This window comes from Suncus etruscus, chromosome 6 (genome assembly GCF_024139225.1).
Source record: "Suncus etruscus isolate mSunEtr1 chromosome 6, mSunEtr1.pri.cur, whole genome shotgun sequence".
Lineage (NCBI taxonomy): Eukaryota > Metazoa > Chordata > Mammalia > Eulipotyphla > Soricidae > Suncus > Suncus etruscus.
In genome coordinates, this window is record NC_064853.1 from 91,570,531 (window position 1) to 91,592,658 (window position 22,128).

The 22,128-nt window shown below is 41.5% G+C and overlaps 1 long non-coding RNA gene across 2 annotated transcripts in view; it reads left to right on the forward strand.

The window, feature by feature from the left end:
• The window catches only part of LOC126012110 (uncharacterized), a 176,095-nt gene extending 154,979 nt beyond the window's left edge, over positions 1–21,116 (forward strand). For both annotated transcript variants that reach the window (XR_007496782.1, XR_007496781.1), the window contains one exon: positions 20,290–21,116. This is a non-coding gene — a long non-coding RNA (uncharacterized LOC126012110). The remainder of the gene's footprint in view (positions 1–20,289) is intronic.
• Positions 21,117–22,128: the final 1,012 nt, after the last annotated feature.

Sequence of the window (22,128 nt, forward strand, 5' to 3'; positions counted from 1 at the left end):
AGGAGTAACCCCTGAGCATCAGATGGGTGTGGCCCGAAAAACCAAAAAAAAAAAAAATTATTCCAAAGAATACCTTTGAAATCAACAGGCTTGTAACAGAACGCCCCCCTAAAAAAAATCTTGTGGCACTGGGGAGATGTGGGTTGGCAGTAGAACACTTGCCTTGTACGTGTGAGGCTTTGAGTTCAATCTCTGGCACAGACAGGCACACATGCGCACACATACAAATAAAGGCAAGACAGATAACACATCGATAAGAAAATATGTTCATTTTAAGGGATTAAAAATCATTTTAGATGATCTTAATATTTTTGAACCAAACACAGAAGGTAGCTAAAACAACGATTCACTTATTGGTATAGCTGCTTGCATGCCACTTTTTTTCCTTCCAGTTCACTTTCCCGCTTTCCCTCCCAAACTAAAAAAAAAAAAAAAAAAAGATCTTGTTTAGAAATTTGTATCCCTACTTTTTCCTTTTGAGAATATTATCGAGTTGATATGAACAAATTGCAGAGGATATACCATTTAAGTAAGATGCACTTTTAATCACTGATCATTAAAATGGTTATGTTAAATATACTCAATTACATGCATGACTTAACTCTAACAGTACTTTCTATTCTCCCAGCTGCTCACGTATTCCTAAACGATAGTCTGCAGTAGAAACTTGATTATGCTGAATTCATACATTTCGATGGATTTCATCAGCCTAATTAATGCCTCAGTGTGGTCCTGGGGTCTGAATGAACCCTTTACTATGTTTGAGGTTAAAAGCAGTGTTGGAATGTAGGTTTTTCTTCCTTAGTTACCCAGGAGGTTCTTTGGGATTCTAAGCAAGGTAGAACGCTGTGTGGTTAAACAGAATGACTGCAAAGACTGCAAAATAAAACATATTAGCAGGAAAAAAAAAAAAAGGTTAAGTTCTCATCTCTATTTCTCCAGAAAAAAAATTTTTATTCGATAGGCAGTTTCCAGATCATTAGAAAAGAGAACAGTGCAACTTATCATTTATCCCTTAAAATGATATGGTTAGAGGAAATATTCAATAGCCCAATTACAATTGGATGCTAAGTAATTTCCTCCAAGCTGTCTCTGCTCCTTCCCTTCTTCTAGCCCTTATAACTTTTGGACTACTTCCCCCCCCCCCCACTCGATTCAACTTTCATCTTTCCCAAGGAAGCACTCTTGGCCCATATTCATGAGAAAGTCCAGTCACCCCCACCCCACATGTGGGTGACCGCATTCAGTCTTTTCAGGTGTAAATTAACATCTGAATACAACTCAACCCTCCTGACCCCTACTACCACCATAGTCCCAGCCTCCGCCTGGTCGCAGCTAATCTGCACCTCCACAACTGGCAGGGCAGACAGAGGTCGGATTCCCAAAACTCACCCACCCCATTTCCAACAACAAAGCCCCCAAATGTGCCTCTCTAGCCCTGAGAAAAGTTCTCATATTTGTTGGTGCCTAATGAGACACCTGTGGATGAAAACCATTTAAAATAGATTTTTGGGGAGGGGTCCCAAAAGAGGATTAAAAAAAAAAAAAAGGAGGAAGGTTGTTGGTTTCTTGGGAATTGACACAGATTTAGGCAAGTGAGATTGAAAACGATGACTTTACCTGCATCTCCAAGACTAAATTATTCACCCCACTGGAAACCCCTTCCAGCAGAAGATCCACTAACCCACATCCGAGTTGCTACCGGGAAATCTCATACCGCAGCACTAATCTGCTGGAATCAGAAGAATTTCAGATCTATAACCAAATTACCACCTTGGAACTTTGTGCTTGTTATGCTAATGAAATGACTTCTGTAGCCAGAGTATATTTTGAAGGTTGGAAATTAGCTTTTTAGAATGCTTTGTGTAATGACAGACATTAGACAGAAGAGACAAATGCTTCAGCAATGGTGGTACAATACTCCTGGCAAGCAACCGGGGCCATTATAACCGATAAGCGGAGACCCAGATATGTTTGTAAAATTAAACGAAGAGCCAGCTCTAAGAAAGAAGTGGGTGGGGAAAACAGGTGCTGGTGACCAGATTCTTGCAATGGTGAAGGTGCTTTGCTTTTCCCTCACACACACCTAGCTGAGTAGCAGGCAACACAGTGCATTGCTGGGTCCTGGGATTACATACTCAAAGAAAGGAGAGAGAATGGTTTCATACATAAATAGTGCTGCAAACAAGAAGCTCCCTCAAGCTCATGTTCTCTACTGCTTATGCTTATATTGCTAAGAGAGAAAAAATACTTCTTGGGCTGAGGGAATGTAGAGTAAAACAAGCATAGAGTCTTAGAATCTTACATTCATATATACATATATATATGTATATATACACATACAATATATACATATATATGTGTATATATATGTATATATATACATATATCCTTGGGCTGTCTGGTACAAATCCAATATTCAGCCTATCAAAAATTTAGTCAAATTCTCAAATTTGTGGTTTTGACCTTATATGGTTTATGTTTGGGAATCAAGGACAAAGAAAACATAAAACACCATGTTTCTCAAAATGAAAACAAGATCCTTCATAATATTATACCTGGGACAGGATCTGTCCTATCCTATCACCTATACAATGTATGCTCACATACAAATCTAGTACTCCAGAAAAGACTTCCTTTTTTTTTTTTTTTTTTTTTTTTTTTTTTTGCTATGCTGAGGATTGAATTTAGGGCCTCGCATGTATAACAAATGCTTTACCACAGAGACACATCCATGGTCCCCCCCAAAGTGAAATGAGCTCATGAGAGCCCTGTCACCGCAGCCTGGTTGCTGCCTTCTCTCCAGACACTCCTCTGTTCCCCTTGCAGCCCCAGGGGCTTTGTTTTAGAAATCTATGACTTGGTTCCTGAATTGGTTTTCATTCCTTCTGCATGACACAGGTTCCAAATGTCAACTTGCAGCTATGGAGAAGTCTGTGAACTATGATAATGGATAAGCTCATCTGTGTTCAAGGACCTGCTTGGGGTGAGGATAGATCGCCAAGTTTAAAAGTGGGGGCAGGGAGGCTTCTGAGATCTAATAAAATGAGGCCAATTTAAAAAAGTTGGCATGGAATGCTGAGCTTCTTATAATAGCTCAAGTTTGTCCCATTTTCTTCTAGGACTGAATGGGAGCAAAATACCTGGCCTGATATAGTGGTTCTCTGATGACAAATAAATTAATTAGAAGTAGTGTTTTTTTTTTTTCAACTGCATCCTAAAGGTTTTAGTAGTGGTAAATATGGAAAAAACAAGCTCTACTTGTTTTTGTTTTAGTAAAGACTAATTTTGTACTTTCTTATTTTGAAGTTATGAACTAAATTTGTCCTACCTGGCTTGCTACTTTTTGTTTGTTTTTGAACCACACCCAGCCATGATCAAAAGTACTCCAGCTCAGGGATGAAATGCTAGGGACTGAAGCAGGATTGGCCACGAACTGGGTCAGCTTCATGCAAAATAAATGCCCTACCACTATACTATTGCTCTGGCAACTTGCTATTTTCTGATCCCAACTAGCATGTTTTTGGTATAACTGAGTGCCAGTAGGCTAAACTGAACCATAATATTAAACTGCATTTGTGGATTGACAGCAAATTCTTGAGTCAGATTGCCTGTATAAAATGATTCTTGGGGTGGAGAAATAACACAGCAGTAGGGCATTTGCCTTGCATGTGGCCTATCCAGACAGACCCTGGTTCAAATCCCTGCATTCCATATGGACCCCTCAGCCTGCCAGCAGTGATTTCTTAGTGCAGAGCCTGAGCATCACCGGAATTGACCAAAAAAAAAAAAATATTCTCAAGAGGGGACAAAGAGGTAGTATAGAGGGTAAGCCCCTTTGAATTCTACTAATCTCAGATTGGTTCTTTGTCACTACACATAGTCCTCTGAGCACTAAAAGGTGTGGCTGAAAACAAACAAAAGTTTCTCAGCCCACCAAGGTCATGAGGCTTCCTTGTAAACCTCAGGTTTGATCTTTGTCACCACATGTGGCCCTCTGAGCTCCACCAGAAGTGATCCCTGAGTACAGAACCAGAAGTAAGTCCTGAGCACCAAAGGGTGTGGCCAAAAACAAAACAAAAGTTTCTCTAGGTGATAGCACAGTGATAGCACACTGAGCAATAGCACTGTGAATAAGGCATTGGCCTTGCACTGGGACGATACAGGTTTGATCCCTGGCATCCCATATGGTCTCAGAGCACTACCAGAAATGACCCGTGAGTGCAGAGCCAGAAGTAACCCCTATGCATCCTACCCTTGATTCCCCCAAAACAAAAACAAACAGACAAACAAAAACAAAAGATTCTCAGCACTCCAAGGTCATGAGGCTTTCTTGCAAGGTGCTTCTGGGATGAATTAACATTCTTATCACACCATCTAATCTATGTATCAGGAGTCTAAGATCTGTGCCAGTACAGCAGTTTTAACTGCCTGTCATGAAACATAGTATAGTTAAAAAAATACAGAGCAGTATACTTCGGAGATAAAAAGAGAATACAGATAAGAATTACATCTTCTGATCATGTGTGATTTGCCAGCATTTGTGGTGAGCTGATTGTAGATTGTAGAGAGATAGCCAAGAGTGCAACAGGAGACAGTGACACTGAGGGAGAGAACAGCATGCTGGAGATTTATGGGTTCCTGTTACTTATGATCAGATGTCATTCTTTTCAGCTAAAGGATTTATGTACTGATTAAGTTGGTGGGAATAATCTAGACTTCAAAGGACAGGTTTTAAAGTTGCTGGACATCTCGTTTAGAATTTCCACTTTAAAATTCAAGTCTGAGGGGCTGAAAAGATAGCATGGAGGTAGGGTGTTTGCCTTGCACACAGAAGGATGATGGTTCAAATCTGGACATCCCATTTGGTCCCCCTAGGCTGCCAGGAGTGATTTCTGAGCATAGAGCTAGGAGGAACCCCTGAGTGCTGCTGGGTGTGATCCAAAACCAAACCAAAACAAACAACAACAAAAATTCAAATCTGAATGATTCGTTGGTAACAGAAAATACCTAATTTAAAATTCTACTATATATGGGAGAGGAAACAAACTTAAAGGTGTCCAGAAATAGCTTTGGGGAGTTGGTCAGATAGCACAGCAGATAGGACACTTGTCTTGCATGCCCTGACCAGGGTTTGATCCCCAGCATCCCTTAGCAACATTGAGCATCACAGGGTATAGCCAAGGAACAATCTAACAGAATTAGCTTTGAAACCTAGATATCAATGGTCTTTTGCTCTTATTAGGTAGTGATAATTAAAGGTGGGGGGGCACTGTTCTGTAAGCAGAAAAGAAAACTGTGCTGTATTCTGCCTTTCTTCACAGTAGGTTCCCAGCCATTTATATCAAATGGTACCTTTTAAGTCAGTTGGCTAGTTCTGGTCTCACTATCCAAATAGAACATATTTTAAACTCAGAAATGCCAGATTGTTGACCTTTGCCTTGCATGTAGCCCACACTGGTTCGATGCCTAGCACTCCACCTGATCTCTAATCTCCAGAGCCCCACCAGGAGTGATCCGTGATCACAGAGACAAAATAAAGCATGAGCAGTAAATCATGTGTACTGCCCATTTGCCCCCAAATAGAAATAACAACAACAACAACAACAAAATGTGAGACTGTCTTATTTCTGTAGGAAAAGGTTGCTTAGAATCTGTGCAGCTGAGTTTTTTCCTATCAATTATGTGACAATGCATCTTATTTGTAGAATGCAGAGGCATAAGAAAAGGCTCCCAGTTAACAAGAATCTTAACTTAAGCGCCAGTCACTTGAAATTCCAAAAGCTAAAATTGAGTTGGAGAAAAGTGGAATTTTCCTAGGAGAGTAGAAATTGATACCTTAGGATTGGATAACTATTTGTAAGCCACGTGAGAGAAGTTATAGCCAGCATAGAAAATGCATATATAGGGGGTAAAGTGATAGAACAGCGAGTAGACATTTGCCTTGCATGGAGCAATCTGAGGTCAATCCCCAGCATCCCAGCATTTTTTTTTTGTTTGTTTTTGGGCCACACCCGGTGATGTTCAGGGGTTACTCCTGGCTGTCTGCTCAGAAATAGCTCCTGGCAGGCACGGGGGACCATATGGGACACTGGGATTCGAACCAACCACCTTTGGTCCTGGATTGGCTGCTTGCAAGGCAAACGCCGCTGTGCTATCTCTCCGGGCCCATCCCATATGGTTTTTTGGAGCCTGCTAGGAGTGATTTCTGAGTGCAGGAGTAACCTCTGAGTGCCGCTGGTGTGCCCCCCTCCCAAAGAAAATGCATATATATATATATATATATATATATATATATATATATATATATATATATATACTTAAAATTGTTCCTAAATTTATATCACACAGCAAACCTAGAATATAAAATAAATAAATAAAGGGTACTTTTGTAAATTTATGCGTCTGTATGGTGTGGGGAGTGGTGGTGGAAGAAAGGGCAGTTTATAATGCTTTTGTGTGCAAACTCTAAAAGATCTTTTTCAGATTTATCTGAAGTTCTAAAACGCTTTGATACACTCACATTCTGACCATACACCACAGGTAAAAATGTTATTTCCTAAAGCATCTATTCTTAATACTGTTCTCTGACATAGGATACAGAGAGGCACAACTGTTGGCACTATCCAACACTAGTGGGGGGAAGGCAACCAGAGGGGCCCAGAAATTCAAACCAAAAGCTTGGAGAGCTGGGATTGTAAATTGTCCATGGCCAGGAACCCAGAGGTGTGAGCACCCTGAAAGGTTATTTGAAGAAGGGGCAGCGCGGCACCTCTGGTCTAGCTGTGAGAGCTGCAGGAGCAAGGGGCAAGAACAAGTGAGTGCTGATTGCTTCCTACAGGCTCCATATCAGTTCTCTAGCAATGGGGCCCTGGTATGGTATGGACACAGTCCCAAGCATAGCCACACTGCCTGATCTGTGGCCTGTGCCTACTGCTGCTCTGCTGCTCACTCTTGTGGCTGTTATTTTAGCTCTGGAAAGACTTCTAACGGGACAGTTTATCAACCCAAATTTATTGTTAGCAATAACTTTTCAAAAAGTTTTACCGTGGAGTTTTGGCAATCCATGAAACTGGTATTGGCAGATGGGGAGAGGGAGAAGACTTTATCCTGTGGCTGGCTTCTTGTTTATAGATGGTTCTGGCAGGCAAAAAGACAGAACATGATATGAATTCAACAGCAGTCACTCGAGAGCCCCGGCTGTGGGAATCCAAGAAAAAAAGGAATTCTTTTGGTTAGAGATATAGTGCTGTGGGTAGTGTGCTTGCCTTGTAAGATGCCATCTTGGATTTAACCCTGGCAACTCACAGGATTCCCCAAGCTCACCAGGAGTGATCCCTGAGAGTAGAACCAGGAGTAATTTCTGAGCTCTGCTGGGTGTGACCCAAAAAACAGAAGAGAAAAAAAGAAAGCAAAAGTAAAGGGCCCACCTCCTTTCGATTCTCCCTTACCTGCCCCCAGGTCCTGCAGTTCCAGAGTGCCATTGAGCAGGAAGAGCAAAAGGACCTATGGGACAGTACAGTGAGCAAGGTATTTGCCTTGGCACAGGGTCAATCCGGGTTCAATCCCTGGCACCCCAATGCCCACCAGGATGAATCCCTAACCACTGCCAAGTGTGGCCCAACAACAACAGAAAAATGAGGGAGGGTTTTCTATTGGGCCCCCATCTTTATAACCTTCACCAAAGTTTTTGCTTTTGGTTCTAGAGTCACATGTATCAGTTGCTCTCTGCATACTCTGAAGACCATGCGACTCTGGGGATTGATTCAGGGCTGAGTGCAGACTAAAGTGTGCAACTCTCCAGCCATAAAAATTTGTTCTGGAGTCCATAACTCATTTGAGCAACATGGGAAAGAGATCATCAAGTGGCATTCCCCTCACCCCCTCATTAGTCTTTCTTTCCTATATGCAAATGTAAAGGATTCTCAAGGGCTCAGGTCCACTCTCATGCCAAAGTCAAAAATCATTACATTTGGGCCTGAGAGATAGCATAGAGGTAGGGCATTTGTCTTTCATGCAGAAAAATGGTGGTCGAATCCCGGCATCCCATATGGTCCTCTGAGCCTGCCAGGAGCGATTCCTGAGTAGAGAGCCAGGAATAACTCCTGAGTGCTGCTGGGTGTGACCCAACCCCCCACCAAAAAAAAAAAATCATTACATTTAGTTCTGCATCTTCTTCTTCTTCTTCTTCTTCTTCTTCTTCTTCTTCTTCTTCTTCTTCTTCTTCTTCTTCTTCTTCTTCTTCTTCTTCTTCTTCTTTGTTTTGTTTTGTTTTGTTTTTGGGCCACACCCAGCGATGCTCAGGGGTTACTCCTGGCTGTCTGCTCAGAAATGTTATTCTTCTTGAGAGAGAGGCTCTCCTGTCCCAGGGTTAGAACAATTGCTGAGCAACTGAAAGGGCGTCCTGTGCCTGGAATAAAAAAACAGCTTGGGGGCCGGGCGGTGGCGCTAAAGGTAAGGTGCCTGCCTTGCCTGCGCTAGCCTAGGACGGACCATGGTTCGATCCCCCGGTGTCCCATATGGTCCCCCAAGCCAGGAGCGACTTCTGAGCGCATAGCCAGGAGTAACCCCTGAGCGTCACCGGGTGTGGCCCAAAAACCAAAAAAAAAAAAAAAAAAAAAAAAAAAACCCAGCTTGAGAAAAGTTTTTTTTTATTAATATATTTATTTCAACACCTTGATTACAAACATGATTGTGGTTGGATTTCAGTCATGTAAGGAACACCCCCCCCCCATCACCAGTGCAACATTCCCATCACCAATGTCCCAAATCTCCCTCTTCCCCAACCCACCTTCTCCTGTACTCCAGATAGGCTTTCTACTTTATTCATTCATTCACATTGTTTAAAGCAGGACCAGCCACTGGGAAAAGCCTGCAACTTTTCATTCATTACTCCGTGGTGAACCTTAAAAGTGAAGCTCTGGGGCCGGAGAGATAGCATGGAGGTAAGGCGTTTGCCTTTCATGCAGGAGGTCATTGGTTCGAATCCCGGCGTCCCATATGGTCCCCCGTGCCTGCCAGGAGCAATTTCTGAGCCTGGAGCCAGGAATAACCCCTGAGCACTGCCGGGTGTGACCCAAAAATCAAAAAAAAAAAAAAAAAAAAAGAAATAAAGCCTTTAAAAAAAAAAAAAAAAAAAAAAAAGTGAAGCTCTGTTTTCCCCATATTTTTCTGGACCTATGCAAACAACAGCGATTGCCACTATCACACCTTTACTATATTTTTTTATTCTTATTCTTTAAGAAAAAGAAAGTTGGGCCCGGAGAGATAGCACAGTGGCGTTTGCCTTGCAATCAGCCAATCCAGGACCTAAGGTGGTTGGTTCGAATCCTGGTGTCCCATATGTTCCCCCGTGCCTGCCAGGAGCTATTTCTGAGCAGACAGCCAGGAGTAACCCCTGAGCACCGCCGGGTGTGGCCCAAAAACCAAAAAGAAAAAGAAAGTTTACTGAACTTAAAAACAAATAACTGTAGTAGAATGCCTGTCTCGAATACAGGCAGGGGATGGGAAGAGGGGAGGGGGAAATGTTACACTGGTGAAAGGGGATGTTCTGTTTGTGACTGTATCCCAACTATGATCATTTTACTATAAAAAATATATTTAAAAAAATGGAGCTTTGCTCACTTTGCTAAGTAAGCTCCCACCCTTGATTCTGTTTGTTTTGGGCCACACCCAGTGTTGCTAAGGGCTACTTTCAGATTCTCTGAGCAATGCATGGGGGACACCATTTGGGGCCAAGGATCATCCTGGACCTCCAGCATGTATTATCATTGACTTTGGTCTTTTTGGGTTTTTTGTTTGTTTGTTTGTTTGGGTCACACGTGGGGGTTACTCCTGGCTCTATGCTCAGTAACCACTCCTGGAAGGTTCAGGAGACCATATGGGATGCCAGGATTTGAACCATTGTCCTTCTGCATGCAAGGTAAACACCCTACCTCCATGCTATCTCTCCAGCCTGGTCTTTCGTGTTTTTTATTTTTATTTATTTATTTTTTTTTTGTGGAAGTCATAATGGGTGATACTCACAGGTTATTCCTGGATGTGCACTCAGAAATTACTCCTGGCAGTGCTTGGGGGACCAAATGGGAGGCTAGAAATGAACCCAAATCAACCTTGTGCCAGGCAAACACCTATTTACTACACTATGGCTTCAGCCTCTGGTCTCTCATTTTTGTTTGTTTGTTTTGGGTTATACCAAAACAAACTCAGGGATTATTCTCAGGGGTTAGTCCTATCTCTGCCTTCAGAAATTACTCCTGGAAGTCCTTGGGGGACCAGATGGATGCTGGGGATTAAACCCAGGTCAGCAACATGCAAGACAAGTGCCTTATCCACTGTACTATCTCTCCAGTCCCTCATCTTTGATTCTGAAAAGAAAAATATGGCCAAGAGATAGCTCAATGGACTAAGCAGAAGCTTTGCATGTGGGGCCGGGCGGTGGCGCTGGAGGTAAGGTGCCTTGCCTTGCCTGCACTATCCTAGGACGGACCGCGGTTCGATTCCCCCGGCGTCCCATATGGTCCCCCAAGAAGCCAGGAGCAACTTCTGAGTGCATAGCCAGGAGTAACCCCTGAGCGTCACAGGGTGTGGCCCAAAAACCAAAAAAAAAAAAAAAAAAAAAGAAGCTTTGCATGCAGGAGACCTGGGTTCTATCCAGTACCTCCACACGGTCCCTAGAGCACTGCCAGGAGGGATCCTCCAGACAAAGATGTTGAAGCTAAACAGAAAATGAGGAGTGTGGGCACAAGGTACCAACAAACAAAACACATTTGTAAGTGGGAAGTAGGCTTTTGAGTTGAGAAACAAAACAGAAGAATTCTGGAAAAACAGAATAATAAATCCTCCTGAGCAACCTATACAGCCTCTAAGAGATCCTAGAAGTAGTAGTGGGAAAGGTCTTTACCTTGTAGGACGCCCAGTCAGGTATGATCCATGGCACCCCCATATATCCATGTGACCCCTCAACCTGCCAAGAGTGATCCCTGAAGACAGCTAGGAATAAACTTTAAGTACAGCTGGGTGTGCCTGCCTCAGCCACCTCTCCCCCCTGTGGCAAGAAGGAAGAAAGGAAGGAGGGAGGGAAGGAAGGAGGGAGAGAAAGAAAGAGAAAGAAAAAAGAACGAGAAGAAAAGAAAAGAAGGAAAGAAAAGAAAAAGGAAGCTGAGCTTCACCAGGAGCCTTGACAATCCAACGTTCCTTGGAAGCAAGCTTAGAGTAGCTTTTCCCTCCCTGCCCCCAGAACTTAACATGTAACTAGCACCCAAAATGAGTCCCTTTACTAACACCTGTTAGAATCTATGGAAAGGATATAGCATTTCTCTGAAATTCTAGATAGCAGTTAAGGACTACCTGACTCTTAATCACATATAAGATCTTCCTCAACACTGCTCCTTCCTTCCCTGTGAAACCACTGGCCCTTAACATAACTAATACTTTTTCTTTTGTCCCTTACATTCTTTTGTTTGCAGCTTTTGGTTGTTCGTTTTAGGATCACACTAGGTGATGCTCAGCGGTTACTTCTGACTCTGAGCTCAAGGATCACTCTTGGCTGGTTCTACCCACTGTACAAATGCTCCAACCCTTAAATTCTTATCTTATTTCCCACTGTGACTGTGAACCAAATAAATATTCAACATTCAAGCATGATCTTCTCGAAAAGGCCTTAACAAGTTAGAACGGGAACTTGGGGGCTGCACTGAAAACCCAGTGGAGATATACCACTAGATATATGCCAGTGGATACATTTAAATATGACCATTGGAGATTGGAGAGATAATAAAGTGGAGAAGGCAGTTGCTTTGCATGCACCATCTTAGATTCATTCCCCAGCACTGCATACAGTGCCTTCAAGCCCTGCCAAGAGTAATCTCTGAGCATAGAGCCAGGAATAAGTTCTAAACATCTGTGGGTGTGCTTCCCCTTTTAAAAAAAAATAAAAGACAAGATTGGGGGGCTGGAGATAGTACAGCGATAGGGCATTTGTCTTGTAGTAGCTGATCCAGGATGGATGGTGTTTTGAATCCCAGCAACCTGTATCGTTCCCCTTGCTTGCCAGGGAGCGATTTCTGAGCTCAGAGAGCCAGGAATAATTCCTGAGTGCCATCAGGTGTGACCCAAAACACGAAAAACCGAGGCCGGAGAGATAGCATGGAGGTAAGGCGTTTGTCTTTCATGCAGGAGGGCATCGGTTCGAATCCCGGCGTCCCATATGGTCCCCCGTGCCTGCCAGGAGCAATTTCTGAGCCTGGAGCCAGGAATAACCCCTGAGCACACTGCCGGGTGTGATCCAAAAACCACAAAAAAAGAAAAACAAAAACAAAAAAACGAAAAACCAAAAATTTAAAAAAAGGCAAGAGCGTTGGTGCTTCAGCAATAAATTGAATATTTTCTGTAGAGTTCTACTACTTTCATTTTCAGCATCCATTAATCCTAACAGACAAATGTTAGGCTTAAGTAGAACTGAGAAATGTTAAAGAGAGACCAAGTGAAAGTCCTTCTGGACTGGCCATCTTCAAGTTGTACATGCACTGCTTACTGGGATTACTGGGATAAACTCTTTTGTCACTGGAAACCTAAATAGGCACATCCTGAAAGCTGTGCTTGCCCATATTTAATTACAAACCTGGCAGAGTAAACTCTGCACCGATGAAAATGAAATCAATAAGTGTTTATCAGGCATGACAAACCCATAAAAACAATTCACTGGAGAAATCCTATTAACAGCAGGTTCTGGGAACCTTCGGACATCAGGTTTAGAGAATAATCAGTTTCCCATGGCACATTGTATTTTATAGTTTTACATTCCTATTGTGTGGTATTTCTGCTTGTGGGATACCAATAGTTTTGTCAGAAGTATAACGAGTGAGTTCTATAGCATTTTCTACCAAATTCATTATCTCTAGGGCCAGAGGTAGAGTATTTGGACTGCAGTTATGAAGCACTAATTATTTCAAAATGGTCAAAATGAATAGAAAAATACATGAAAATATTCCAAATAACTATCTCCAAAGCTCTGAAAATGTGTATGAAGGGCTCTTAATATTCTTTATCTCAGTTCAGAGACTGGGATTTGTTATGGAGAAGATGTAAGTCTAGGGGCCGGAGAGATAGCATGGAGGTAAGGCATTTGCCTTTCATGCAGAAGGTCATCAGTTCGAATCGACTTCCCATATGGTCCCCCATGCCTGCCAGGAGCAATTTCTGAGCATGGAGTTAGGAGTTTCCCCTGAGCACTGCCGGGTGTGACCCAAAAACCACCAAAAAAAATAAATAAATAAATAAAGAAGATGTAAGTCTAGAAATACCAATCAGGGTATAGGATCCAGTTAGATTTTTTTGTTGCTGTTGCTTTGTTTTTGGTTTTTGGGTCATACCCCACAGCACTCAGAGGTTACTCCTGGATCTTCACTCAGAAATCACTCCTGGCAGGCTCGGGGAACCATATGGGATGCCGGGATTCGAACCACTGTCCTTCTGCATGCCCTACCTCCATGCTATCTCTCCCGGCCCCTGATCCAGTTAGATTTGTAACTACATATGTAATAAGTTCATTTTCTGGGCTTCAGATTTCAAACATATTCAAAAGATAAGTACTACATAGCTTCTTGGTTCCTTTTCTGCCTCTATTCTGTAGAAGCACAATATTTGCAATGTTTTGTTTCTAGGCCATAACTGAATGTGCTCAGGGTTTACTCATAGCTCTTAAGTAATACTCGTGCAATGCAAGTACCATACCTGCTGTACTGTTTCTGCTGCCCCAACATTTGTAATTCTTCAGCATATGAGAAAACCCAGACATATGAGCTCCTAAATAAATACTTATACATAGTGGTCTTCTTGGTAGCACACATGCTAAAATAGCATTCTCATAGTTTTGTTTTTTTGTTTTTGTTTTTTTTTTGGGTCACACCCGGCGGTGCTCAGGGGTTACTCCTGGCTGTCTGCTCAGAAATAGCTCCTGGCAGGCACGGGGGACCATATGGGACACCGGGATTCGAACCAACCACCTTAGGTTCTGGATCAGCTGCTTGCAAGGCAAGCACCGCTGTGCTATCTCTCCGGGCCCCATAGTTTTTTTTTTTTTAATAAAAGTACACGGACCAAATTTTTGCCTTTTCTTGGGAAAGAGCCTAAACTTGACTAGAGGGAACCAAGCTAAGAGAGTTGGCATTGTTTTCTTGTGTACAAATGAGCCATTGTTCGATACTTTAACTTTTCCTTTTCTGAATCCAACTTAGAAATAATGTTTCACTCAAGATAAAACTTGTGGTTTAGGAGATTCTGGTCTGGCTTGTCTCATTTTAAAATTTGTATCATCTCTTTTAAAAATTTGAGGAGGATCTCATTTCCTGTTTAATGGTTCCTAATGCTCTGCCAGTCACAGGGGTCTTTCAGGGAACTTGCCAAGAGTTCCAAGCTGGAAAGCTTGTCCGTCTGAATTCATCATATTGAATGATCTGGCACCAAAACTGTAATCATTCAACACCTGGATGCCCACTTGCAATGGCAAGAGCCACACTAATTGAAAGACCTGTGCGTTTGAACCCTGTGGCACAGTCATCTCAAACTGTACCTCTGTTCTTTCCCTTCACAGGCAGTTTTGAACACAAGAATGAAAATTACAGCCTAAATTATATTTTTCTTTCTAAAAAGTAAGATTAATTAAACAGACATTTGTTTTTATAACCGTTTTATTGTAAGAATTGAGTGGTGCTCACAAAACAGTGAAAAATAGGTCAGCACAGAATGAACATTCAAGAGTAGGTTTAAATAGTCCTCTAAAATTTTAGTATTCACTTTAAAATGTCATTTACTTACTACATTTCTGTTATTTTCTTTTTGTTGCTGTTCTTGGCTTTGAGTCAAGATGTGAAATGATGGGGCCGGGAAGGTGGCGCTAGAGGTAAGGTGTCTGTCTTGCAAGCGCTAGCCAAGGAACGAACCGAGGTTCGATCCCCCGGCGTCCCATATGGTCCCCCCAAGCCAGGGGCGATTTCTGAGCACATAGCTAGGAGTAACCCCTGAGCGTCAAACGGGTGTGGCCCAAAAACAAAAACAAAACAAAACAAGATGTGAAATGATATTTTGACCAATGACATTGTTTTGTTTTATAGCCACTTTTTTTGTTTGTTTGTTTTGTTTTTGTTTTTGGGCCACACCCATTTGATGCTCAGGGGTTACTCCTGGCTAAGTGCTCAGAAATTGCCCCTGGCTTGGGGGGGACCATATGGGATGCGGGGGGAATCGAACCTCGGTCCGTCCTACGGTAGCGCTTGCAAGGCAGACACCTTACCTCTAGCTTACCTCTAGCGTCACCTTCCCGGCCCCACTGGTGTTTTTTTTTTTTAAAATGCAAATCCACTTGGCATGCTCCTGTGCTTATGTGGATATGCACACACACAAGGTCTTAGGACCTTGGTCTGTCAGAGGTTGATGAGAAAATTGTAGAAGAGCAGCTGAAGAGATAGTACAGTGGGCAGGGCACCTGCCTTGCATGCAACAGACTGGGTTCGTGTGATCCTCAATTGGTACCCCATGTAGTCTTCTGAGTCCCATCAGGAATGATCTCTGAGCACAGAGCTAGGAATAAGTCTTGAGCACCACTGCATGTGGCACAAAACAAAACAAAAAAAAACACAGAAAAACAATCAAAGAAACTAAAGGAGAGCCCCAACACTGAAGTCAATTATTTCAACCCCAAAACTGAAATAAATTATTTTGATTTGCAGAAAATTATGGGGGTTTGTTTATTTGATTTTTTTTTTTTGGTAACCCGGCGATGCTCAGGGGTTACTCCTGGCTGTGTGCTTAGAAATCGCTCCTGACAGGGGCCCGGAGAGATAGCACAGTGGCGTTTGCCTTGCAAGCAGCCGATCCAGGACCAAAGGTGGTTGGTTCAAATCCCGGTGTCCCATATGGTCCCCCGTGCCTGCCGGGAGCTATTTCTGAGCAGACAGCCAGGAGTAAACCCCTGAGCACCGCCGGGTGTGGCCCAAAAACCAAAAAAAAAAAAAAAAAGAAATCGCTCCTGACAGGCATGGGGGACCATATGGGATGCAGGGATTTGAACCACTGTCCACCCTGAATTGGCTGAGTGCAAGGCAAAAGCTCTACCACTGTGCTATCTCTCCCACCCCAGAAAAATTATGTTTTAGAGCACATAATTTTTTTAAAACCAAGTAATATAGTTATTATGGTTATAGGATATATACTTAAAAGCTGGAGCAATAGGACAGCAGGTATTACACTTGCCTTGCATGTGGCCGACCACAGCCTTGGCAGCACATATAATCCCCGGAGCTCCAAAAGGAATGCTTCCTGAGTAATCCCTGAACATCAACAGGTGGAGTCCAAAAAAAAAAAATAAAAAACAAACAAAACAAAACAAAAAAAAAAAAAGAGAGAAGGAAAATACTATACTTTGGGTCCAAAGAGATAAGGCAGTGGATAATTTACCTTGCACCTCAGTTCAATCCTACACTATATAAGGTCCTGCAAGGACTGCAAGTGTGACCCTACCTCCAAGCCCCCAAATTTTAAATACTGTACTTTGGGGCACTGGATGTGTAGCTCAGGGACTGAGCATTTCCTCCATGTGTGAGACCATGGGTTCCATTCTCAGGATTGTCAAAACAAACAAAAATTATACTTTAAAACTATTCTGACTTGGGAACCAGATCTATTATACAGTGGAAAGGATTCTTGCCTTACATGTAGCCAATCTTTGCTTGATCCCCAGTACTCCATTTGGTGTCTCAAGCTCCACTAAGAGTAATTCCTGAATACAGAGCCAGGAGTAACCCCAAGCACCACCAGTTGTGGCTCCAAAACAAAACAAAATTATTATAATTCTATTTAATTTCTTTGTACACACATGTGCATGTGCATGTATGTGTTTTTGGTTTTTTTTTGGGACCATACCGAAAGGTTAACTAGGGGTTTTTCCCAGCAGTATTTAGAGGACCATACTGTACCAGAGATCAAACCAAAGGCTCCTACCTGCAAAACATGTGCTCAGTTCTTCTTTATTTCCCTAGCCACTCACTTCACTTCAACTCACAATTTGGAGTAATTCTAAAGTGTTTTATAGTAAGAATCTTTAAAAAAAAAAATCAACTATTTGGGAGAAACACCTGGCATTGCTAGCTCTGCACTCAGAACTTACTTCTTTTGGTGCTTTGGGGGTCTTAAAGGATGCCAAGGATCAAACCTGAGTTGGTTATATATTAAGCAAGTGCCTACGTGCTATAATATCTCTCTAGCCCCATCAACTATTAAGACTTTAAAAATGTATGTAGGTATATATCACAAGGTATTAATTTTGTTTTTGTTTTTGTTTTTGGGCCACACCCAGTGATGCTCAGGATTTTCTCTTGGCTATGCGCTGATAAATCACTCCTAGCTTGAGGGACCATATGGGATGCCTGGGATAGAACCGAGGTCCGTCTTGGGTCAGCCGTGTGCAAGGCAAATGCCCTACTGCTGAATTATCACTCCGGCCTAACAAGGAATTAATTTTTATTTGTTTTAAGTGAAGCTCAGGCTTCACTCCTGACAGGGCTTGGAGGAGATCATTTGAAGTGCCAGGTATCAAACCCCAGATGCAAGCCAAGTGTCCAGTTACAGTACTATCACTTTGAACCCAGGAATTAATTTTAATTTATGTCTTTCTAATAACAAGACTACATTTGAATATTTTATGACTTCTTTTAAGCTTTAAAGTGTATTGCTCTAAAATAAAGTCACTTTTTCCTTTCAATGTTCTATATAGAGAATTTTCTTTTTTCTTTTTTTTTTTTTTTTGGCTTTTGGGCCACACCCGGCAGTGCTCAGGGGTTACTCCTCACTGTCTGCTCAGAAATAGCTCCTGGCAGGCACGGGGGACCATATGGGACACCGGGATTTGAACCAACCACCTTTGGTCCTGGATCGGCTGCTTGCAAGGCAAACACCGCTGTGCTATCTCTCCGGGCCCGAGAGAATTTTCTTTTTTGTGTTTTTGGTGCTGGTAATCAGGACCTCACTATGTATGATGCATGCACTCTAAAATGGATAGTCACAATTCCTACAAAGTTGCTTTTTAATGTTTGTATTATTTTTAAGTCATTTAAAACTAGAATTTGTCATAATAATAATGATCCCATTGGAGCTGTAGAGATAGAATAGCAGTAGAGCACTTGCTCTGCATGCAGAAGGGTCGATCTCCAGCTTCTCATATGGTCCCCTGAACACTACAGTAAGTAATCCCTGAGTGCAGAGCCTAAAGTAATCCCTGAGCATCTCAGATGTGGCCCCAAACAAACAAAAAATATAATAATTACAAGGATGGGGGCCAGAGAGATAGCATGGAGGTAAGGCGTTTGCCTTTTATGCAGAAGGTCATCAGTTCGAATCCCGGTGTCCCATATGGTCCCCCGTGACTGCCAGGAGCAATTTCTGAGCATGGAGTCAGGAGTATCCCCTGAGCACTGCCAGGTGTGACCCAAAAACCACACACAAAAACAAAAAACAAAAAAACAAAAACAAAAACAAAAAACAATAATCACGATGATCCCTTTAGGTTAGCTGCATACAAGGCAAACGCCCTACCGCTTACGCCACGGCTCCCCCACCCTTGCTTTTATTTTTTTATTTATTTATTTTGATTTAGGGCCAAATTCTGTGGTGGTGGTGGTGGTGGCGGAGGTAGTTCTCAAGAGTTACTCCTTGCTCATTGCTTATAAATCAATTTTAAGCAATAGTTAGGGGACTACACAATGCTGGGAACTAACCCCAAGTCTCACTAGGGTAAGGCCACGAGTGCTCCATCAATGATTCTCCCTGCCTCAGCTCTGATTTTTCTTGTAATTTTATTGTATTTCAAGTCAAGCAAAATCGGACAATTTTCTCTGAGGAAAAACATTTGAGCATGTTTCTGATGCAAAAAAGGGTTACTTAGTTACATTATTTTTTCCCTAATAGATTAGCATTTATGATGGATCTTGTTTCAAAGCTGATTGTTCTCAAAGAAAAGCAGAGCGATATTAGAATTTCCGAGTAATAAATTACATTGTTTAAAAAGTATTTTAATACATTATTTAAATTCTTGTCAGTTGTTGGTTAAAAAATAAAAAGCAGGAGCTGTTCTAAATGTGCAATTTTACTGTTCAAAAAACCATGCAAAGTCTCATGGGGGGGGGGGGAAAGCAGTAGAAATTTAGTGCTCCCTCAAAAAAAAAATTTTTTTCTTAAACAGTGATAGGCATCTAATTTTTCCCCCTTCTTTCAGTAAGAAGGATAAGCTTTTAGAGTACCGGTCACCGTGGTAACTGCCCCAAAAATGCTCCTGAAGTTTGAAGAGGTCAGCTCACAGGGTCAACAGCTCTGGCCTCTCCCTGTGCTGGGTTTGCATGCCCCGGCCTGCGGTTGGAGAGTCAGGCCGGATCTGACCCTGGGAGCTGGGCTCTGCCAGCTCTGATATAAATTTTTTGAGTCAGTTCATGGCCTGGACTCTCCAGGTGGCCTCCGAAATCGATTTTGACCCGCTGACCTTGTCTTAAGGAGGCAGAGCCTCCACCCTAAGTCAGGATTTAGCCAGGAATGACAGCTTTCCAGCGAATGTTATTGAGGACAGTATAAACAGTTTGCAAAGCAAGCGGGGAGCTGTGAGGACTGGCTCTCATTCAAAACAATTTAAGAAAACGTCCTTTGTAAGAAAAGAAAAGTTGAAAAGGGTGTCTTGGTTCCAAAATGCTGACACGATGTGTAGGAGTTGTTGGAGCCAGAATTTTGAACATTTCTACTCAGGAATCAGACATTTGTGTATGCTTATTTTTGTAGATATATTTTGTTACAAATATGCAAATATCACGAGTCTGAAGTGCCAGGTTAACAGAGGCATCCCATGTTCAGAAAAGAAAAACTAGTTGTTCAAAAGACATAAAATGTTTTCGCTCATTTCAATACTAAAATTTGAATCTTGAAATGTTTAAAATGGGAAAGTTTAAGCAATCTTGGATAATAACAGTCAACTGCAATGTAGATAAATTAGCACTAGTTTGTAAAACAAATAGCCAGTGGCTCATTTGGATATAAATAAAATAAACATTACCAAAAAACAGGGCCTGGAGAGGGGAAGGAAAAGGAAATAAAAAATAAATAAATAAATAAATAAATAAAAACAAATGAATAATTCTTTGAATGACTATATATGTCTTTACCATTTTCTTAATCAAAAGTTTTAGGGGGAAATAATGTCTCTGAGTCATCCGTGTTTCCTTTCTCTCTCTCTCTCTTTTTTTTTTCTTCCAGGATGCCAATCTGAGAATTTTCCCCAAGAAAATCAAGTTCTTCTTTGAGCGTTCTATCCTGGGAACTCAGTTCTAAAATGTAGTCTTCAAGCAAGTGCCAGGAGGGAAGATTTGAATATTCCTTTTTCTTAAAGCCTGGTACTGCGTTTCTTTTTGCCAATGCTTCGAGTTTTTCTGCTTTCCCGGAGAGATTGGAAAAAAAAAAAAGAAAAGAAAAGAAAAAAGAAAAAGAACTGCTGTACAACATGCTAACCCATTTGTACTTGAAGTTGTGGAAACAGCATTTTATCAGCAGTGTTTGTAAAAATTAGATTTGAAGTCGGGGTGAGCATCCCTTTCGGAAGTGGGGGGTGAGGGAGCTTGGAGGGGGCTGGAGGAGGGAAGCAGTTTATATACATACATCTTCTTTGTGTTTAAAGGCCTCCGAGTCTTGGCTTCTCACTAAGTTAAATCCCTATTATAAAACTTATCTTCACAAAGCCTATTATAGTATTCTGAGAACAAATTGGACCATGAATAACTTAGTTGGAAGTGTAGATTATTTTCTACTCAGAGAAAGTTAGAGATGACAACAGCTTAACTAAAAGAATAGTGATTCATCTTAAATAGATGGATTTCGAAGTTTCACTCTTGATAAAGAGTATCTTTGATATTTCCTCTCTTGAGACTCATGTTTCTACTTTCTTGTATTAAGAATTGTCCTAGGGATTACACATCCTACCTAATACAGGATAGTTCTAACTAGAGATCATTTTCTTACAGATTGTTAATGTGTCAGTGAGATCAGAAGACCTTTTGCTTTTTATTGGTTAAATACTCAGTTGCAAAGTGGTACCTTTTCGCAGACATTGAATTCATTGTTAAGAATGATATTTGTGTAAATCTTAATTTTCCCATTGAACAAGGTTATTATTTAAAAGCATCTACAATTTGTTAAATGTTTTGCAGTGTACAAAACACTTCGTGATTTTATAGGAAGACTTTGTTATAGCTTTACTATAATTTTTTAAGAAATAAGTAAAAATTAAAAATGACGTCTTACAAAGAAAGAAGTTGATGGTTGTTCACCGGGATCCAGCTGATGAACATAAGGGCTGAGATTATATAGGTTATTTCAAGTGATTAATTTATGGCAATAGGCTTTTATGTGTTTGATTTTTTTCAGTGTGTGTATGTGTGTGTTCTACATCCGTGAAAATTGAGGATTTTGCTTTTAAAGGACAAAGTATATTCCATGGGTAAAAAAAGTGAGACACATGATCGAAAATCTTTTTTTCAAAATGAATTTTCCTATTATTTTTCCCTTAGTGTATAATTGTTTCAAGAATCTTTAGTGTTGAAAATTTTGAAAAATCAAAAATAGGCAATCCTATAAAAATTAACTTTCTGGACTTTTTTTTTTTTTTGGTTTTTCGGGCCACACTCTTTTGACGCTCAGGGATTACTCCTGGCTAAGTGCTCAGAAATTGCCCCTGGCTTGGGGGGACCATATGGGATGCCGGGGGAATCGAACCGCCGTCCTTCCTTGGCTAGTGCTTGCAAGGCAGACACCTTACCTCTAGCGCCACCTCACTGGCCCCAACTTTCTGGACTTTTAAAATATATAAGAATCATAGATTATATGTTCAAAATAAAATATAATAAATAATTTTTTCACTCTGAAGAAGCCTGTGTTCTCTCTCTCTCTCTCTCTCTCTCTCTCTCTCTCTCTCTCTCTCTCTCTCTCAATTGCTCTTTTTGGGCCAAACAGTAGTGATACTTAGGGATTATTCCTAGCATTGCTCAGGGGACCGTATAGGATGGTAGGGATCGAACATGGCTCCGCTGCATGCAAGGCAAG